General features: G+C 37.2%; 1 long non-coding RNA gene across 1 annotated transcript in view; it reads left to right on the top strand.

The window, feature by feature from the left end:
- The window catches only part of LOC148126371 (uncharacterized), a 71,153-nt gene extending 56,043 nt beyond the window's left edge, over positions 1-15,110 (top strand). Inside the window, exons 4-6 of the long non-coding RNA XR_015743187.1 lie at positions 9,913-10,114; positions 10,777-10,856; positions 14,918-15,110. This is a non-coding gene — a long non-coding RNA (uncharacterized LOC148126371). The remainder of the gene's footprint in view (positions 1-9,912; positions 10,115-10,776; positions 10,857-14,917) is intronic.
- The last annotated feature ends 7,340 nt before the right edge of the window (positions 15,111-22,450 follow it).

Here is a 22,450-nt window from a genome sequence, read left to right as displayed (position 1 = left end):
GAAACCCTAGAAATCATCAAAAATAAATACCAACCATTCAAACACCGCATGGAACTAGCAGCACACTGCTTAACCAACACATATTTCATATACAAAGGACAAAGATACAAGCAAATTGAAAGCGCTCCTATGGAATCACCACTGTCACCTGTCATTGCAAACCTGTTCATGGAAGAATTAGAACCCAGAGCCCTCGCCAATGCCACCCACAAACCCAAACTATGGCTAAGATACATTGATGACACATTTGTTATTTGGACCCATGGAAAAGAAAACCTAAACAATTTCCTAACACAACTAAACAGCACACACCCAAAAATCAAATTCACCATGGAAATGGAAACAAAACAAACAACTACCATTCCAAGATGGCACACTAGGGCACACCATATACCAGAAGAAAACACACACCAACCTCTACCTCAACACGCAATCCCACCACCACCCAGCACAGATAAACTCTGTGGCCAAAACACTAATTGCCAGAACCAAATGCCTGGCAGACAAGACACACATAAAGACTGAACTATGCACCCTGACTAAAGTACTGACAGCCAACGGCTTCCACAAAAGCAAAATCACAGGCCTGATCCACAAAAACACACTGAGACATAATGGAGACCTAGAACATGAACAGACCTATGGAAGAACTGTCCTGTCCTACATAAGAGGTACTACAGACAAAATCAGTAAAATATTACACAGGCATCACATCAAGACTGCCTTCAAAACAGACAGAAAAATAGCAACCATCCTAAGAAACCCCAAAGATAAAATTGACCTGGAAAATCAAGGCATATATGAAGTCCCCTGCGCATTATGCCCTGCCACATACATCGGAAAGACCAATAGAAGAATAAGTACCAACCTGGATGAACACAAAAATGCAGTAAAAAAGCTGGAACACACTTCCTCACTAGTCCAACACAGGAAAGTGACAAGTCATAACATTGACTTCAATGGCACCAAAATCCTAGCCACTATAGAAAACCCCAGCTACAGAATTATCAGAGAAGCCATAGAGATTGAAAAAATACCTGAAAGCATGAATAGAAGAGATGACTCCACCAGACTCAATTATTTGGAAGCCTGCACTCACAAACAAACAAATCTCCACACCACAAGCCAGGCAAATACCTGGGCACAAACAGATCCCCCCTGATACCTCCAGCTCAAACACACCCCAACCAGGGCCCAGACGAAACCTAGCTTCCTAATAAATGATAGCCGTCCATTTACTCCGAGCCAAGCCGCACTAAAAGCCTCCAATACAGGAACACAATGTTGCCAGCCAATCAAGACAAAAAAAGCCACAAAACAGACAGAAAATATTAGAAACACCAATCAAGCAGAACACAGCAAACTCCAAGACCAATAAACATAGACCAAGACTCCCAACCAACCAAGATGAAGAAAAAAACCCATTCTGGCACAGCAGTAGGCTAGCCCCAAATTTAAAACCAGAGACCAGAGACATACCACAAGGCAATATTGAAGCAGGAAAAAAAATCCAAACTTTCCCTTTTACCCACGTGAGTGGGGCAGCTTGGATGAGCTCAGAGATTGACACAAAATAAGAATGCCACATAGATACCACAATATTGCTCATTTTTCTCAGGGAACATTTAGCAACATAATTAGAATAGGTAAAGGTAAATGTTCCTTCAGTTTCCCTCTTCAAGCAGATTAATGCCTTGAAGACATTCAATGGTAGTACTATGAGTTGCATAATGTCTCATTACAAGATTTCTATATTATTTATAACATTTTAGAACAAGGGTACTTCTCAAATAAATACATTTTCTACATCAGTATTCTTGATTATCACAGAAGTATGTGCCACAGAAGTTTAAATTGTTCAGATGGGTCTGGAAACATTGAAGAGGTATTTGAAAGAAAGAAAAAAGCATGCCCAAAGATAAGTGTCATTTTCAACATAAGGTAGTACTGTTACTACCATAGTTATATAGTACTTCTACTGAAGAATGTTTAAAATTTGCAGCTGAAATGTAGGGCAATAAATTGCACATGAATAATGGCAAAGATTTTATCATGAGAATCATCAGAACTGGGCTGTCCTAGTCTTCACTTGATTCCAGATACAAGAAGAGAAGTCAGATTCAAATCGGGTGTGGTTCTATAGTTTCACAGCCGAAGGCTAATTATTAACAAAATTCTCCACCCAAGAAAAGTTGTATGGCTGGTTTAACTTTGCCAACAGCTTTGAAAGCATGCTAACCAAGCCAAATGATTTTTGAGAGCAGATTGCTCTCTGGAAAACATCTTCACCCTTTTGAAGGATGGGCATTTATCATGTCAGGGATAAAAGTTTATAGTTATATGTTTATATGTTATGTTCATACTTATACTTGTTTTCTCATAGGGGCTTGACAAACTAAACTAAATAAATAAAAAATAAATAAAAACAAGATGCCTTTTATTAGGAAAAAACTTAGCTAAAGTTTTTAGCACAACGTATGGATTATATAGCTTTTCTTTCTACATTCTCCACCTCCGATCTATTTTGAAGCTATTGCATGAATATAATCCTTTCTGTTTTTTTTTAAAAAAAATCAGCTCTGTGCAGGTGCCTATAAGGGGATCTCTGTGCAGGTGCCTATAAAGGGATCTGTGCAGGTGCCTATAAGGTGATCTACTTTTTCTTTAAAAAGGGGCTTTAGAGAGACTTTAGGGCAGGGTTGTCAAACTCCCAGCCCCTGGGCTGGATGTGTCATATGCTGGCCACACCCATGCCCGGTGTAGCGAAGGGGGAAAAGATCCTGATACATCATGTGACATTGCCATGATGATGTGAGTTTGACACCCCTGTGTTAGAGGATTAGTATTTTGCATTGCCCTACAAGGCAACTTCATGACACTTACTTTTATATAGTTCAGGCTTCACTCTTCCTCACTAAATATGTTTGTGTATGTGTCCCTTCGGGTCAGTGACTGCCTGGTCAAGCACATGCAGTTTTTTTGGCAAGAGATTGATAGTGGTTTGCTATTGTTCGCTTCCTGGACTGAGTGAGTGGCCCAAGGCCATCCAATTGGCTTTGTGCCTGAGGCAGGACTAAATGTAATGGAATGTGGGGGAAATCTTGGGGGTGGGGAGAGCTGGGCAAAGAGATGTTGTCAAGGAAGCTGTCAGATAAGAGACAGCATAGCCTGCAGAGAGATAGTGGAAAGGGCAAGAGGATCAGGAGAGATACTCCCTAGTTTCTCAGGTGGTAAAGAAGATAGAGAAATGTACTTTCAGACTTGCAAGATTCTGTGAATATAGCATTAGAACGAGCTCATCTGGTTGAGATACTATCTGGTTTACTGTGTAAGGTTGACATCAATCTTTCAAGTCTGGAAGTACAATTCTCTTCCCCCATATACTTTATCACCTGAGAAACTAGGGAGGGTTTCTCTTGAGTGAGCTACTGTCCCACCCACTATCCCTCTGAGCTATGCTGTCTTTTATCTGACTATTGCCTTGGCAGCATCTCTTTGCCAGTCTCCCAAGGTCCTTCCCACATTCTATTGCCCTAAAACTCATGGTTTCCCAATTACTAGACTTAACGACTAAACCAACTGGATCTCTTTCACTAAATATACAGTAAATTTATTTTCACAACACTTAAAATGCATTTGATTTTAGCATTTTCTCATAATTTTCCCCTCAAAATCTTGCAGGAATCTTGTAGACTGAAGGGTAACTCTCCCATCAGAAATCTCTCTTTTTCTTTCTGGAAATATTTTTAATTATTTATTCCAAAATATCTAATTTTGTTAAGGTAATGCAAGGGAATATGATTGTGGCATTTGATGACATCCCACTTAGAGAATTTTGGATTGTTGTAGCCAGTACAAAAGAATGAATTGAAGCAATGTCAAGTAAGAATCTTGCTTCATATTCTTATACATGGAGAGGTCACAAGAACTCTTTGATGTCCCACTTCTTAAGAGTTGTGCAAAGCTATTTCCATATTCCTATTGTAGTTCTTTCGCTACTGAACTACAACACAAAATGTTGATATAGATTCCCAACACACTACTCCCTTTGAGGCTTAGGAATGCCATTGATGTGGATAATAATATGGTTATGCTTGGAATGTTTGGGAACATATCCAGGAAATTAGCAGCAATCTTCCATCCTTTCAAATGAATAGGCACTTTATTCCTAAATTACAAAGGGTATACTACTATAAACATGCAATATCACATAAAATAAGAAAAGGAGGTGTCAGGGTTCCTGGATTCACCTAGGTCAGCTTCAGAGTTGACAGGAGGACTGAGAAAATATTTTGTAATATTTGCTTCATGGGAGATTGTTCTTACTGTCTGCATGTTCATATTCTCCCAACAAGTTAAATGTCATTGATGGTGTCTAGTTTATAAATAAAAATACCTCACATGGTAAACATTTTTAAAATAACATTCGTTGTAACATCCATACTGGAATATGGATTCAACCTACCAAAAAGTCTCTATGGCAAAGAGCACAAAATGAAAGCCAAGCACTTCAATGAATTCATGAGCTTCTATAGTAGGTACATCCCTTTTAAAGTAGTCATTACACAGTAGCTACAGAAATAATTACTTCCTTGGCTAAATGACATTGGCATTCTTATTTCCAAAATACAAACAGTTGAATCCCTGAGGCACTGAACATGTTAAAACTGATACTTGTATTTAATAGCTACCTTCTGATTAATAATCTTAAGATCTACTTTGGGTTGGCTAAAAGAGGGAGTGTTCTTGGTACAAAAATCCAGTGTAGATAGCTCATTGCTTTATTTTGCTTCATCTGATTTCCCCTTCTGCATGTCAAAGATATTCAGAGATAAATACACACTGGAGTGAAGCCATTTGAAGCATTGTACTTTTTGAGATAAATGCTGCCCATTGAGTTCCGAGATTGCAAATCCAGAAGTAACTTGATAGACAAAGCGAGGATAGGAGTGGGGGAGAAGCTCCTTTCTATGTTAGCCTCCCCATTAGTAAAGAATTGCTCTGCTAGCAGCAAAGAGTTCTCCACCCCTCCTAGATTTCCTAACCTCTCCAGTTAGGAAATTCCACAAACACAAAACTGCCATTACTAGCAACTTACTGGTGAAAGCCATGGAAGTTTTCTATAATGGCATAATTGAGAAGCATAATAATATGGATGTAAAGCCCCCAGTATTTCCTGACTGGGCCCCATGGTAAATAATTCCTTCTCAGCTTCTGCCCTGACCAATGCAAGCCAGTAGGCCTGAGGTGTAGCAGACCTTACCATTTCACTCTCAATCCATATGTTTTCTCATAGAGCAATTTCACTGCTGGTTTACTAGTTTTAAGCCCCACTGAACTTAATTGGTGATATGCTGAGCAGTAATACATTGATATTCATATGACTTCTTGAAAGGATGCATGGATTTTGTAAAGGGGCCTCTTCAATTTGCCAGCAAAGGAAAAACTGTGGTGTGTTTCTTTGTAGAGTTTTGGCAATTTGATTAGATTGTTCCAATTAAGGGTGAGCAAACTGAGCTTCTTTGTGTGACTTTTGCATTGTCCTCCAGTTTCAACAATGACTGAAAATCAGGGTATGATTTTCTATTGCTTTGAGATGGTTAACACATAACTACTAAACAAATAAACTAAAATAAAGTAAACCACAGCCTTCCAACTTGCTCTAAAGCCTTAGAGGTAAAACAATACAAAAACGAAGCAGTTTTAAAAGCAGGCATTTGTGCTATTTGGGAAATTCAAGTTCAAAGTCTCCTGGAGATGACTGAAACTGGTGATATAGTTATTTGACTCTTGGCTTTTATGCGTGTAGTGCTACAATAGTCCCTGTTTATTCTTTCAGTCTGGTTATAATACTAGGTTAGGAAAACTAAATCACCATCTTACAATGCTTATCTCTTCAGTGAACAAATGTGTGGGTGTACACAGGTATGGCTTCTGGACTTCCTTTAGGAACAGAGCAAATGAAAATACAAATCTTATCAGTTTTACTCCTCTTGAACCTAAATAAGCCTAATGAGGTATTATTAGACTAGTCTGTCTATTCTACTTAAGTATGACCTTTCATCTTGGCTAAGAGCTACTTCCCCAAATAAATGCCCCAGGATAACCTCAGGGAATGTCACTGCTTCTTTTTCCTCCTAGGTCTTTGTTCTTTTCAGATCTCTTTGTTTAGGTTTCAGATTCACCTGGTGTTTTAGGTGTTGGGTTTCTCTATAAGTAGTTTGCTCCTCTGTTTTCTAGAAATAAGTTGGTAATTATATCAAAGAGCATTAGGGGAAGATTGCCCCTGCCCTCTCTGTGTGTCTCAATAGGAAGAGCTATTTGTTTTGCTAACTGTGTTTGATCTGCAGAACAAAAAGCTGAAATAAGATCTGCTTTGATTGATAAATAAGCTCATTTCCTGGTGATTTCATTGATACATCCCTGCAGTGTTCTTGGGGCCTGCCAGTGGTTTCTTTTGGATTTTTTTCCTGACAATTCAGGAAAAGACACTGGAATTCCCTGAACGTTTCAGATTCATGAACTAACCAGTGATCTTCTTTTTCCCGTCTCGAGACTGCAAGTAAGAGACAGATAGTCCTCCACAGAGATCTGAGCTGAACTCTTGTTATTTAATAGAGAGACATATAGTCATTGGAATGTGTAGAAGGGAACTATAAGATTTCAGGGCAGGATTTTTATATGTTTATTTCATGTTAGGTAAAATTACATAAAGATTGGTATTCAATATATTGTTACTGTTACTGAGAAGGAGTAGGCAAGCTACTTCCCACCATGTTTATGCTTCTGTAAATAGAAGGCAAAATTCTGTTCACCTGAACTGATTGCAAACTCATTGTTTGCTACTTTTTGCAAAATGCCCAGTTTTTCCTTGCACGGGGTCTTTTTTCCAGACATTGTATGCTCAGAAGGAAAAGGTAAGTCATAAGTCCTTGATAGTGTTATTGACATGCAAATTAATTGGAATAGATGGACTCATTTGTATAGTCATGGGATATTAGGAATTGCTCTACTGAAAAAGCATGAACCAAATACCTATGTTAAAGAACCATATAGACGTCTTTCATCCCAGCTCAAAAAATATAAGATGAACAGACAGATGCATTCAACTCTGAAAAATAGGGATGCTCATTGATTATCATTAATCAGTGACCTATTACGGATGTGACAAGCAGTATCTTTGTAAACAACTTACAAAGATTGGCATGGTTCTGATGCAACAGTATATAAATGCTCTGTATAGAGAGTAAAAAACCTTGAGTTCAACAGGTATTTGTCAATATTTTTGTCAACACACATGATAATTAGCCCTAATGGTTGCACAATCATCCAAATGTTTAGACTGGATTTGATACTGTATGAACTTCAATTCTTTACCTTCTAGTCTATTACCCCCTGGTATTGCCACATCAGTTATCCACACTTCTTTTCAACCACATTTAAATTTGGTATGTTATGAGTCAAGATTTTATCAGTATCTATTCAGAAATCTCACAGTATTTTAACTTGCTCATTTTCAGCTATCTTTTCAACTTTATGTTCCATCTTTTTTTTATTACTGGCACATGGTGATTTTTACAGATATTCCAGTGAATCATTTTGACAATGTGATGTCATTGTTTATAATCAGTTTATGCAATCTTCGTGCATGAGCTGAGTATATGATCTAGTGTTTTTTCTGCTTTCTTTGCATTTTGAATCATGTGATTTGCCTTGATTGTATTCATTCAAATAACCTGTTCTCACAGAACTAAAACCAACTTTTACTTTTTTTAATGTTCCAGTTATAAGCCAGTTATAAACTCTTTATAGTTTCCCCCTCATTTCCCCCTCAATTTGTAGAAATTGACCATTAATGCTTTTCCTTGCCAGCACTTTCTCTTTGTATTTTTATTACATTATTTTGACAGTCACATGTTTCCTGCACTTTTAGTAAGTTCCAATTTTTAACTTGTATCAATGCTTGTTCTTGGCTGTTTGCTAAATAATCAGCCAATGAATGCTTTTCTTCTTTGTTTGACTTGAAGTACATTTCTGCGTCCCATTTGTGTGGGGCAGATATAATCTATCAAAATCACTATGAGGATGTAATGTAGATTGAATAATAATTAATTTTCTTGTTTTTGTTGGGAAAATAGGACAATGAAGGAGTATTAGGTATATTCATCACATTGAATTATTTATAAATAAGCAAGCAAGCAACCTGGTTTTGCATTTTCAGAACATATAACATTGTTTTATTGAATCATAGATTGGCAGGGATGGTCATTTCTTGTCCATGAATTTGTAACAAGGTAAAAATTCAAGTCAGCAGTGAACCATGTTGGGGGGAAACTGGCTCTGTAGAAACCAGACTTCTTAATTGGCCTGATTTATTTTTGAGAACTTGTGCAAGGCAGAAATAAAAGAAAAAGGGAACAGAATGTGATAAGCCTCTGATATCAGCCCGCCTTTAACCATTCATTCATCTTTTGAATATAATGTAAATACTTTAGTGTGGGGGAGGGGTCTTGTGAATAAAGTGTTTATTCAAGCTAAAGAATGAAAGAATGAAAAAGGACACCAGCAAAACTACAGTGAATTCAGAAAGTATTCTGACCCCTTCACTTTTGTCAATTTTGTTATGCTGCAGCCTGATTTTTACAGTTTTTGAAATTCATTTTTTTAATAAATCTATACTCAATACCCCATCATGATAAAATGAAAACAGAATTTTAGAAATGTCTGTAAATTTATTAAAAAGAAAAAAAACTGAACGATCACATTGGCATAAGCATTCAGACCCTTCACTCAGTACTTTGTTGAAGGACCCTTGGCTGCAATTACAGCCTTGAGTCTTTTGGGGCATGACACCCCAAACTCTTGCACACCTGGATTGTGGGATTTTATGTCATTCTTCCTTGAGAATCCTTTCAAGTTCAGTCAGATTGGATGATGACTATTGATGGACAGTCATTTTCAGTTTCCTCCAGAGACATTCAATAGGGTTCAAATCAAGGCTCTGGCTGGGCCACTCTAGGACATTCACAGAGTTGCCCCTAAGCCACTCTCAAGTTATCTTGGCTGTGTGCTTAGAATCATTGTCATGTTGGAAAGTGAACCTTCAGCCCAGTCTGAGGTCCTGAGCTCTGTGGAACAGGCTTTCATTTGGCGACAATTGCCATCCAACCTGACTGAGCTTAAGTGGGTTTGCAAAGAAGAATGGCAGCAAATTCCCCTATTCAGATGTGCAATAGCAATAGCACTTGGACTTGTATACTGCTTCACAGCCCCCTCTAAGCAGTTTAAAGAGTCAGGATATTGCCCCCAGCAATCTGGGTCCTCATTTTACCCACCTCGGAAGGATGGAAGGCTGAGTCAACCTTCAGCCAGAGAGAATCAAACTGCCAAACTGCTGGTAGCTAGCAATCAGCAGAAGTAGCCTGCAGTACTGTATCCTAACCACTGAGCCACCACAGCTTGTTGTATTATAACCCAAAAGATTCAAGGCTATAATTGCTGCCAAAGGTACAGAAGCGCTGACATAATCTATTTTCTTCAGAATTCCATTTATAAACATATTTATGATTTGACCATGAAACTCAATTTATCTAACAGGGTTCGAGAGATACAGAAGGAGAATGAATTTGGTGAAGAATGATTACTAAATTGTGTTTTACTCTTGTAAAAATTCCAGAGCGGTACTATCTCAGCCCTTTCCTAAAACATAGAGCAAGTCCATACCTAGTGCTACTTTTAAGGGATGTACACACACTAATTATCATGTGATGCACAGTAGTAAATCTCTCTTTATATGAGATTCCATCTTAAGTCATTCAAGTCAGTCTCACTATCCCTCTAAAAATGTTGCTTTGTTTTTCTCTGCTTACATAAGCAATTTACGCTTATCTTTTGCTTTATCTCATCTTGCAGGTTCTTCCTACCTGAGGTTCTGCAAATATTGTTCCAATTGTTATGAAACATGCTTAACATAAAAAATACTGATGCCAACATCGTGGTTTTTAATTGGAATGTATATGTGGAAAGAAGAATAATGTTTTTAAAGGCTAGCCAGATTTCACCCTGCATCATCGGTTTGTAAATTTGAGGAAATGATCAACCAAATAAACTGCATGTAAGCATGTGTTACTTTTCCATTTCTTTTTTTGAGCATGTATGAGAGATTTTTCTTACTGAAGGGATTACTGTAACTTATAGGGTGTGGCAGTGATTAATAATTTTTGCATCTTTTCCAGTGGATAGCTGAAGAGGGCGCAGATATTTTATTGTGTTCCTTTTCTGTATTTACCTTTCATTCAAGTCAGAACTTTAGATACTTCTATGGCCACCTTCATGTATTTCAGATGCACCATAGAATGGTGACATATGGAAGGAATTTGATTTATTTTCTATCCCTTGGCAACACTTGAAGGAGACAGCATTTCGTAGATGGCAGGTGGCTATTTCCATCAGATCTGCTGAATCCTTGGGTCAGATTGCTGGCTTGGTGGAGCTGTCTATGGAAAGTAAGTCCAGACCTACTTGCTGGCATGCTGTGGCTACATGAACCATGTGATCTATATTCACATGTTTATAGAACTGTTCTAGGTGTACAAGATGGACCTACAGTACCTGCAGAAATCATGTTTGTCCTGTAAAATGTTGTCTTCCTGCTGATTCATGGAAAAATATGGCAGGCCTGTGACTTTTGTCATATTTGTCCCTGAGATTTAGTCTGTAGTAAAATATATATCAAATAATTTTATTGGTTTTTTTATTTTTCTGTATGTATCCCAGGTCATTCTGGTGTAGTTCAGAACTATTGACATAACGGTTATGAAGAGAACAAAGGAGAAATTCTGCAGTACAATAAAAAAGTAAGAACATTCATTTAAGTTGACATCATTATTTCTGATTAAATCTTAATGAACAATATTTGGAATTTCTTCCAAGGCACAGACACATCTCAAATTGTTACTGTAATATAGCAAACAATGCAAACCAGCCAAAAGAAGTCTCCAAAAAGTAGAGAAAGTTATTTTTTTTTCCCAAAGTGGTCAAATAACACCATTTATTTTGCAACTGAAAATTCAAGCCAAATAAACCAAATGTATTAGATTTTGATAGAATTTCTTCTAGCGGATTGTTGTGAGGAACAGTGCAAAATCATAGATATTACAAAGAGCAACAGAGCAAAGAAGCTATGTTCCTTTCTATGTAGAGATTCAGAGACTTTTGAAAAGTTAGTGGAAGTGTTGACATTCAGTGGCTTTTCTTTGCTGTTTCTTTGTGTCATTTGGGTGGAACAGGTACTTTTCTAAACCCTATCAGATTATAAGTAACAAGCAAGTGTAACTTGTCATTATTTGAAATAACAGCAATGCTACTCTGTCAAAAAGATTTTATTTGTGCTATTATAGGAAAAAGTAAAGCTGGAAGTTAATGCCAAATATACTTTATATGTTAATTACCTTTTAAAAATATATAAAGGAGATTATATGGCTGATTAATAGTGTGAGATAGCCATAATAATTTCTTCCAGCCAAACAGACATGTCAAGGAGACAACACAAACAAACACAAATACATGGATGTACCTTTTTAATTAAGGTACAAATATTTTTCCATGTGATTAAATTGTTAAAGAAAATTCTGAAAATTACAGTAATCTGTGGTTTTCAATACTGGTGAAGAAGAGGCACAACATTTTGGATTTCTGAATCTTGTGATTTGCTTCTGACTCCACCCTAAGTTGAACTGAGTAGCTTCTAATTAATCCAATCATTGACTCACTTGTTGAACTAGCCCAACTGTTCAATTGTTGGAACTAAATCTTATTGTTAGTGCACTATAATCAGAACAGTAGCAACAATTCACATAACAAAACTAGATAAGTTGTTTCTCAGATGGCTTCTCTACTCTATTGCTTTTCATATCGCAATAGAGGTAACTCATAGATGATTGCTAAAAATTAAGGTACCAAATCTCTTGGCTGCATTCTCGCAATCCTTTGCCCTGCTCATTCATTCAATTTTTTTAAATGAAGGAATAGGTTTAGAAAGACCCAGAAAAAATGAGGCTTTTAAAACAATTATAGAATGAATGAATGAATGAATGAATGAATGGTATTGAAGAAACTAATAGACAATGTTGTTTCAAGGACATCTTTTCAGCCAACATAAATCTGGTATCTTTATTGTTTAATCATGAGCCTGGGATAGAACAGATGGAAACCAAACTCCAGTCCCAGGGCCAACTAATGGATGAGTCACAGCGTCTTAGCCAAACAGGTGTGACACCTGGTACAAAATAAGTACCTGCCCCACCCTCCCTAGAAGCATTTCTTTACCTGAAGGAGGAGTATTTATATTAACTTGCAGACTCAGTACCAAGCCCTTTTTTAATTGGCAGGGCGACTGTGTGAAAATGCTGACTGAGCTCCCTGCATAAATACTGGCTGTCACAAAGAAATATTTGTGGGTGGGGCATATGGAGAAAGGGGAAGAAATGAAAAATTCTTTGATGCTTATTTTATTTATATAGCTGTTTGATGTAAGCTTTGAGAAAGTAAATAATAAATCTTGGAAAAGTTTCATTGAAAGTAACTAAATAAAAGTTTTCCCTTAGCAAGTCAGACTCAAATGACTCAGCACTTCAGGGCTCCTTCTTACAAATCTCACTGCATGAAAGATTTCTCAGAAGTATCTATGTTGCTAAATAACAGCAAAATGTGGGAGTCTTTAGGGACACATGAAGCTGAGTATCTTTAAGGAGAGCTAGGACTAGATCTGAGACAGGAAACTCCTTTCAGATTTAAGGTGGTTTCAACTTTGTCTGTCTTACAGGTAATCCTTGCCTTCCAACTGTAATTGAGCTAAGAATTAGGGTCATAGGTCATGTCAGTCATTAAGTGGAGTACCAAATAACCACACCTGATTTTATGATCCTTTTTGTATCAGTCATTCAACAAACAGAGTAGTCATAAAATGAACGTAGTGGTAATTCAGCAAATCTATTTTCCACAATACGCATTTTTTGCTATTTTGCGCATTTTGGAAATAAAAGCCATTTTCCAGCAAAAAACATAAATCATGGTCACATGATCATGGGACATTGTAAAGGGTAATAAATGCAGGCTAGTTGCCATGAACATCCATGGTAACTTTGAATGACTGCTAAGCGACCAGTTGTAAGTTAAGGACCCCTTGTACTCACTTATTCCCATATTGAATACTTGCTTCACAAGTTGAAGATTTTGAGTCATATATTTAAATATCGGTATTCCAATTTTCAAGATAAGCTATTAAAAATATAACCTATATTTTATAAGCCTTTCATTTGAAGCAATAGAAAACACATCTAAATTAAATATTAAAATTACATTAAAACCAAAACTGGAAAAATGAAAACGTTGGTAGTGAACGCTGAACAAAAAAGCATTGGGTTTGTTGGCATTTAGCACTTTAACAAGGTATATTCAAAGGGAAATGGACTGGTGCCAGAGCTTTAGGTATACTTTGGATGCTTTGTAAGACAAGTATAGGCAGTAGGATACCTGTAGGCATCAATGATCCTAGTGATATCTCCCTTGGCACCCATGACTTTATTAAAAATGTTACATTAATTAAAAATAAATAAATGGGAGTATGGCATGTTGCAAAGCAAAACACTAGCTTCTAACAATTTCTTCATTATCAAGAATGATCTAAGCATGCATAGGTTTTGCAAGCATCCTTAGGAAATAAAAAGTTAGTGCTTTGTTTGGATGTGCCATCTGCCACAAAAGGGCGACATGACATGATAGACAACATACTTAGGAACTTGTATGAGGAGGGAGTAATTTCATCCATGACAACTATTTTGTGAATCAGTTTTGTCCATGAACAGATTGTTAGGCTATTGTGATAATAGTCACCTATTGTGCTGAAGGCATATATTTAAATGGTGAAAGAGAAAACTTAAAAGGCTGATGTGGAATCTTGCTTCCATTGTCATTCCAGTACTCTTACTGGGAACTGGACTTTCATCTCTCTTTTTTTTTAAGGAAAAAAGGGCATTTTATATCTATGTTTATGGTAAATCAGATAGTATTTTCAGCCACATTAAAATGGTTTACCATCTGTTCCACTGGAATAATTTCTTCAACATCTTTTCATCGATTGCTGGTGTGTGCATGTATTTTGAGTCTTGCTGTGTTCCAGGCCATAAAAAATAAAAAGTGCAGATGGTCTCCCAGTATGCTGCTAGCCGAAAATATAGCTGCTACTGTCAGACACAGCTGGGTGGTAGCAGGACTTTTGCCATGATATGAGGAAAAGACAGAGGCAGGAGATTAGGAAAAGGCACCTCCGCCACAAGTTTCTTGGCTGCTGATACTGTTCCTTCTCCTGAAAACACACACTTTTACATAAAACAAAGGACTCTTGTCTGATATTGACTGCTTGAATAAGACATCCCCCTGGAAATGCACGTAAGGATTTTGGCTCAGGGCATTGCAATTTCACATTTTCTGTGAACAATACCAGTGGTTTTTTTTTTCTCCTGTAGAATACTAGTAAGTGGTAAAACTGTTTTGAAGGAAGAACAAAATATTCCCAAAGTACTTAGCACTCAGGTGAAATAGAAGTGCTAATAGAAATCTGGCTAATAAAGTGCATCCTGTTGAAAGATGAGAAGATGTAACCCATATTTACAATTTCTCATTTCTGTAGATCAGTCCTATTTTGCCCTGGAAAAATAAATCAAGAAAGATGCACAGTGTTGTTTTGTCTTCTTTCATTTCTAGTACTCTGCATTCAGATAAATGGAAATAACCAAAATTTTAATATGCTATCATCTGAAACAGTCTTGTTGGAGATCAATCATTAAAAATATAAACAATATTAAAACTTTATATGTGCTTAATTGTAAATTGACTTTTCCCCATCTTCTGTTTATAGGTTTTAGCTTTGAGCTTGGTGATTGTTTAACCAAGGACTGGTCACCATACTGCCAATCTATGTGAAAAAATATCAACATTATTTCATTGCAAAAACAACAGATTTCCAGTGGTGTTTGATTCTTAGACTCTTCAGTTCTACAGCCAAATGCAACAGTGACAAAGAATAGATTATATGCAGAAACACATTTTTTTTTAAAAAAACATCAAGAATAAAACTGTAGCAATTAATAAATAAGTTTCTCCATTTACTTTTTGTTTGGCAAACATTTCCTTCAAGTATTCAGGCCAACATTTACACTACTAATCAGAGAAATATTTTAACACAGCCTGTTCAAATACAAAACACACCTAAAATTGTACTTTTGTATTTTTATTATTTTAGACAACAATCAAACTTAAGAAATCTCTGGGACTAGCTTCCTGTTTTCAGGAAAGAAAGGGAAGCATTTTATCTTTATTGCAAAGCTGAGTATCCATAGGTATGTCTTTGGCCCTCCTTGTATTCCTCCATACTGCTCTCAAATTCAGAATGTCTCTTTCTTTCTCCAGTCCCTATGCTCTCTCAGATTATCTTCAGAAAATTAGATTCAGAACTTTTAGAAAGGCTGGAAAAGTTAGGTATCTGTAGAATCCCTTTAAATCTTGTTATGGAGAATTAGGACAGGGGAAAACAAGAGTTCTGGGCCACACCTGTAAAAGAAATACTGTTAGATGTAGTTATGCTGATTCTGGTATCCTTTTGGGGATGGTGGTAAGAACAAATTGGTAGAGCATGTTTGTATACAAATTTTGTTCCGCAAATTTTAACATTTACATTAAAAAATACTGGGTTGAGATTTAGTTTTACATTTGGTTGTCACAATTCAACTTTTTGGAACCCATCACAAGTAATGCCCTTTTACATGACACCCACAAAACTCTTTCTTTCAGACAGACACATTTACTAGTCTGTTAGTTCATTTGGATTTCCTAACAATTAAAACAAATGTTTTACAATTGCTCATTAGAGAACAATGTTTTTTTAGCTAGTGGTAGGAAAGTTGTTTCTTTGATATGATCATTGAAAGGAGCTGATTTGGTTCACAGTTTGGAATTTTTCTGTACAAATCACTATTCTCCCCCCCCCCCAGGAGGGGATCCTTTTTCACCAATAAGGATATATTTCATGGTGCATTGATTCATATTAAACAGGTGGTACTTGTAACAAAATGTTGCAGAAAGGAGGGTTCCAATTCTGTGTTCTAGTCTTTGTCCTTCTTCAGTTTATTCCACTCTTCCCATTCCAAATCCAATAGGTGTGTTTTATCTTCATAATCTATTTATGTTCCCATCATCCATCCTTTGTTTATGCTACTGGTTGAAAGGCAGGGAAGGGAAATGCTTATGGAATTGAGATTTGTAGGAGATGAATCTTGGGATATGAAGTATATAGATTGTTTCTTTGTATGGTTTTGGAAAGTCTGAATGCCTCAATGATCCAAGTTTAAGGAGCTGATCCATATGACCTCATCTAAAGGAAGGATCATTTATCTTGTACATACATTAAAATGATTAAATATGAAGATAAAAATTAAAACAAAACTAAGTTAAGTTGTCTTTGCCTATTGTTGTTGTGAATTGCTTGCAATGGTTGTGTTTTGTTCCACCATTCAGTCAGAGCTGAAGAAGCTTATTAGATGAGAAGCAAAATGTCTTCAAAGAAAAACCAGAAAGTCCAGTTGCCTCTTGAAAAAGCACCTTTGGGACAACCGTGACATGGGTGACTGAGAATCTCCATAGATATCTAATGTAGGGTTTCTGCACTTTGCATGACTACATATGTTCCAAATGCATAAACACATATTATTTCACAAGTCACTTGATGAGCAATTTTCTATCCAATTAAAGCCATAATCATATTAAGCTGAAGCTGCCGCCACTTGACTCCAGAGAGCACAGGGTGTATTAAAAGTTATTCAAGTCTCAAAGAAATCCTTATTTTTCCCTTGTTACCTAGCCAAAATATTGTGAATGTCCTTTTTGTTAGACACTGACTCATGAAGCTTTCTTCCTCTAAGCTTTGTCGCAAGAAATTGAAAATGAACAGCAACCCCTTTGGATCTTACTAATGATGATGCTCAGCTTAGAGGTGTTTCTACAGGATGAAATGAGCCACACTCAAGGGCTGAGCATTCAGATACCAAACATGCCCAACATAAGAAACAACTCATGATTAGGAGAAAAAGCAATAATGTTGAGCAGGCCTAACCTGCCCTTCTAGTCTTTGCTAAAGGTGCAATATATTCCGTTTTTGGTTGGGTTTCTTATTCCTCTTCCTCTTCTTGGGGCTGACATGACACCATATTCATGAACTAGAACAAGCCCAAGCACAGCTTCAAAACCTGGAAGAAATCTTTCTGGAAGAAGAATTTTGCTCTCACTCAATTACACTTCCAAAGAACTCTGGCTTGCTTTACAATAGTGATCCTTTCTTAAGCAGCCTATGAGCTAACTGCCACTTGCAAGAGAAAGATAATATAAATACTATCCTTTTATAGCATATTAGCCTACTGTTTAATAAGTCCTAATTTTAATCTAGAACTCTTTATTTTTTTAGCCCATCTGTATTACACAAATAACTCAAGGCAGTGAATATAGTCAACATACCTTCCTCTTATTTTTCCACAACAACCCTATGAGGTGGGTTGGGCTGAGAGGGAATTACTAGTTGAAAGTCACCCAACTGGCTTTCATGGCCAAGGCAGGACTTGAACTCATGGTCTCCCACTTTCTAGCCTAAAGCCTTAACTGCTAGACCAAACTGGCTCTCCTTTCATAAATCGAAACTAAAGAGATATATCTGTTTTCTTGGTTCCTGCCAAACTGTATCACATCACATCATATCACATCATCACCATGTGCTTAGGCTATATTATATTCAGTCCTTAATATCTGTTCACTTTGGGTGGCTTTGCAGAGACATTAGGAAGAAAGAAGTGGAAGAAAACACTAGCAATGTACAAACCAACTTCTGAATTCAGAATTGAATGATGTTGATTCAGAAAGTTTGGGAAATTCAATTGAAAATAGAAGAAACAAATACATATTGAAATTCAAAATTGTCTAGTCTCCATCTATTGGTTTGGAATTGTACTTTATAATAAGCCTACAAATTTAATCAGTTTAGTGGAATGAAAACCAGACCTTTAGCCATTTGATAGTTACTAATGATAATGATTAGTATGAATGTGATGACCTGGGGCATGGTACAAAGGCAACACAGTCAGATAATCAGTAGGAGTCCCTTTATTAGCTCCAATTTTGCCCCCAATGTCCTGGTTACCTTCTAGGCTGGAGAAAAAAACTCCCAGGAACAGCCTTTGGCTGCAGAGAATCAAGTCCAAAATGTGGTCAATAAAAACTGTAACTATAAGTTCAATCAAGGCAAGATGAGGTAATTAGTCCAGCAGGGCAAGAGCAGGAATTTCAGACAGGCAGTAATTCAACACAGTTGGAAGGATGCCAGGAACACAGATAGCCACAGTCAATACAAGATAAACTCACATTTGTTCCCAGCAGACGCTGCACTCAGCTTGCATCTCTTTTAAACTCTTATTCCCAGGTGCGGCTAATGAAGGAAATGAGGGCCCTTTCCTCTCCCTTAAGCCATGCAGCCCACATTGCTCTCTTCTCCGTTCCTTACTGCGTGCCCTAGGATGAAGAGGGGGTAGGCCTGGGTCTTCCTTTGAACCCCCTCTTCCTTGTTTTACCTCTTTCCTGCTCTGCCCAGCTGGACTTTGCCCTTCCCTGTTTCCTCCACAGCCAATGGAGCCACACTCCCACTCCCTAGTTAACTGTTTGTCTTCCTCCTCGGATTCAGACTCCGACAGGGGCATGACAATGAAAGTCTAGATTTACATATTGTGTTTTGGATTTTCACCATTGAGTCAAACAGAGTAACCTCCAAATCAATCCAGGATGAATTGTATAATTTTAAAAAATACTAAATCACGATCCAAACAAAATCTTATTGCTAATACACACTGTTGGGCTAAAATAACCATTATGTTTAAAGAATATTGTTGTGGTTTTGGGGACTTAACTTTCCACATACTCTTCCTCATCCCAGAGTATAAGATCTGGAATAATGAATTCAAGTTACAGGAAGACAGATTTTACTCAAATGTTAGAACAACCTTTCAAAAATAAGAGCAGTTCAATAATGGAACCCAGTACCAATAGTAGTTATGGGTTTCCTATCATGTACGTATGGAACTAGGGGCAAGAGAGAACATCTGTGGGATGTTTTAATTTGGATTTCCATTCCTGGTTTAAGCAGAAGGTTGGATCCAATGAACTGTCTCCTTTCAATACTGCAATTCTAAGAGCTTCTTCAAAATGACCAAATACTCTGTATAAAATTAGTGTACATTTTATTTAACAAGGCTAGGTGGCTTGGTTTGCATAAAACATTAAACTATAAAGGATGATTCTGAATGGATCATAAAAGATGGGTCTTGTAAGCTGATCAGACTCACATATGGGGAATAGCATGCCAAGTTATACAAAGGAATAATTACATAAAATAAGAAAAAAAATCAATTATACTATGATTTAATCAGATTCATAAATCATTTTGCTATTTAACTGGCAATTATAAAAATCAAGAATGCCAGTTTAATAAAGCAAATTATATGTGAACACATAAAATATTTGCAATAAGGAAAAGTTGAGAGTATATCAAAATAACTATCAGAGCCAGGAGACTCAGGAGGTACATTGTACTTAACACTAACTCACTGTGCATAATAATTTTCCTCTCTGTAAATTACATATTCAAATATTCTGTATATATGCATGAATTCTAGTATGTTATTGATACCTGAGGAAATTTGTGAAATTGATTCATCTGCTCCATGACAGAAAGGCAGGGCAGATCCTTTACAATGGTGATATGTCCGAGGACTGAAGGAGAGAGTATACACATCAGATATTGATTGGACGGTTCTCTCTTTGACTTTTGTTGCTTGAACAACTAAATGAAGTGCCTTCAAGAAACACCCTTTGCTGATGATTTTGTACTTCTGGCATAAAATGATGTTGAACAGAGTCTCAGGCGCTGCTATGCTCTTCAACGTATCAGCCTAAACTGCAGTGAAATAATATTTACCAGACTGTGCCAAATACCAAGCCTATAGAACCCAAACTCATTTTTGATAACACACTAGTGACAAATGTAAATAGCTTCAAATACTTAGGAAGCATAACCTCAATGCTAACTCTTCCAGTTGATTGTTACTCAACCATGCACATTGTTAAATGGAGTCCTGTGGAAAGAGCCTAGGTCTCCCAAGCATAGAGAAAGGCCTGTGCCTTCTCTCTGGTCCACTGGTGAGAATGATGGTAAGAATGAGGGCATTGGCTAGCATTTTTGCCAAAACTGAGGTCTGTTCTTCCAATGCACCATGTAATTTTTGGGAAATCTCTTGGAGTGCTGGAGGAATGGATCTCAAATTTGGCACAAAGTAAGTGGATGCTATCACACCAGACGGCTCAGAATCAGAGGTGGTATTCAGCAGGTTCTGACCAGTTCTGGAGAATTGGTAGAGGAAATTTTGAGTAGTTTGGAGAATGGGCAAACACCACCTCTGACTGGAGATTTTACAGTATCCTTCCCCTGCCACGTCCCCCAAGCCATGCCCACAGAACCAGTAGTAAAAAAAATTGAATCCCACCACTGCTCAGAATGCTAGAGTTTGCTAGTTTTTTCTCCTCCAGAGGGGTAGAAACATTAGCATTCTCTAATGCTAAGCAAACGCCAGTGTTAGCAAATGCCAGTGTTCTGAGCCTTTCAGAATGCTAGCATGCGGGGACATCATAGAAAGAATTTCTACCTCCCTGGATCCATAAGGGCAAAACCTCTGCTGATAAAGAATCCCATGAAGTCTTCCTGTCAGCAGAGCTGATGGAAGCACATCAAAATGGGCTCTATATTTGTTTAGGGTCAAATTGTATAGATACCCCACAGTAGAGGGCTTGCAACTTTCTAGCATTTAGCAGTAGAATTCAGGGACACTTGGGCAATCAATGTCCCTGATTCTCTCTTTTACCTTCTCTAAGGTTAATTTTGCTTTCTCTTGGTTAATTGGCCTAATTATTCAGGAGAGAGGCCAAGACTGCAATTTCTGCTGTACAGATGCAGTGTTAATGAGTCTGATAATTATTTGACAGTAGCCAAGGCATCAGGTCTTCAGGGTCAAATTTGATTCTAAATCCTCAAATTAGAATTCTAATTCAGGCCTAAGCCCTTATATCTGGTACAGTAGCTTCAAATTTCAAGACTGCATTGGAGGTGCATTTTGGGGTACCAAAGTTCTATGAGAATTTGACTGAATGGCTTCATAAGCTATAGATTTGTGTCTGGAGCAACTTGTATCCCATATAATAGTTTGGCAGTGTTTTAGCCATTAATGATTTAACTGCTACTGGGATGTAATTTGTCACCTGTTGCTCATGAAATTTAATTATTGCTCACGTGCTCTTTTGGACATAATTTACCTGAACTGTTAATTTCCTGAAGGCCTGAAATACTATGACCATGTATTTTTTTAAAAATGTTTAATCTGTTCCAGTTCATGGGAATCAATCATCCACTTGTGCTTTTGTCTTTTGTTAGAAAAAACTACAACTTTAGGTTTGTCATAATAGATTATTAATTGTTCTCATTATAGTAGAATGCCAGGATTCTCAGTGCCCGCTTCATCCCTACAGAAGACAAGGAGAGAAGAATGGTATCATCTGAATAGAGTAAAATTGGGAGATATCTTCACTATAATTAGGAGCATGGATACCAGCTCTCTGGAGAGTTTTAATTAGAGAGTTGAAATAAAGGATCAGCTCAGAATATCCCCACATTTTACCCTTAATATATTATTAAAAACTGCCTTGAAATCAATAAAGACTTCATATAAATTCAAATCAGAGTGGTTTAAATATTTATTTGTCAAAAGTTGAAACGCTCCTTGGAACTTAGACTGCTCTGGATCAGTTATTCCCTCCTCTATTCCCAAGGTTTGAAGTTTGATAATTGTGTACAGGTAGACCTCGACAGGGCCACAATTCAATTATGTTCAAAAGATTAATTGGCCTATAATTAGCTGGATCTTTCCAGTCATGTTTTTTATATAAGGAAACCATTGCGGATTCCCCCCGTCCCCAGTCCTGTCAAATCTTGGTATGTGGAATATGTATGAGAATACAGAGATCCTCCAATTGAATTGGATTTCATTAGCTCGGGGGGTATATTGTCACTACTGGGGGCTTTACCACACCTAGTAATAGTAATAGCAATAGCTATTAGACTTATATACTGCTTCACACTGCCTTACAGATCTCACTAAGTGCTTTACAGAGTCAGCATATTGTCTCCAACAATCTGGTTCCTCATTTTACTGACCTCAGAAGGATGGCAGGAAGAGTCAACCTTGAGCCGGTGAGACTAGAACTGCCAAACTGCTGGCAGTCAGCAGTCAGCAGAAGTAGCCTGCAGTAC

Source organism: Pseudonaja textilis, chromosome 3 (genome assembly GCF_049901715.1).
Source record: "Pseudonaja textilis isolate UNSWEBS1 chromosome 3, rPseTex1.2, whole genome shotgun sequence".
Classification (NCBI taxonomy): domain Eukaryota; kingdom Metazoa; phylum Chordata; class Lepidosauria; order Squamata; family Elapidae; genus Pseudonaja; species Pseudonaja textilis.
The sequence above is the reverse complement of the archived record's forward strand: the minus strand, read 5'-3'. Positions and strand labels throughout refer to the sequence as shown.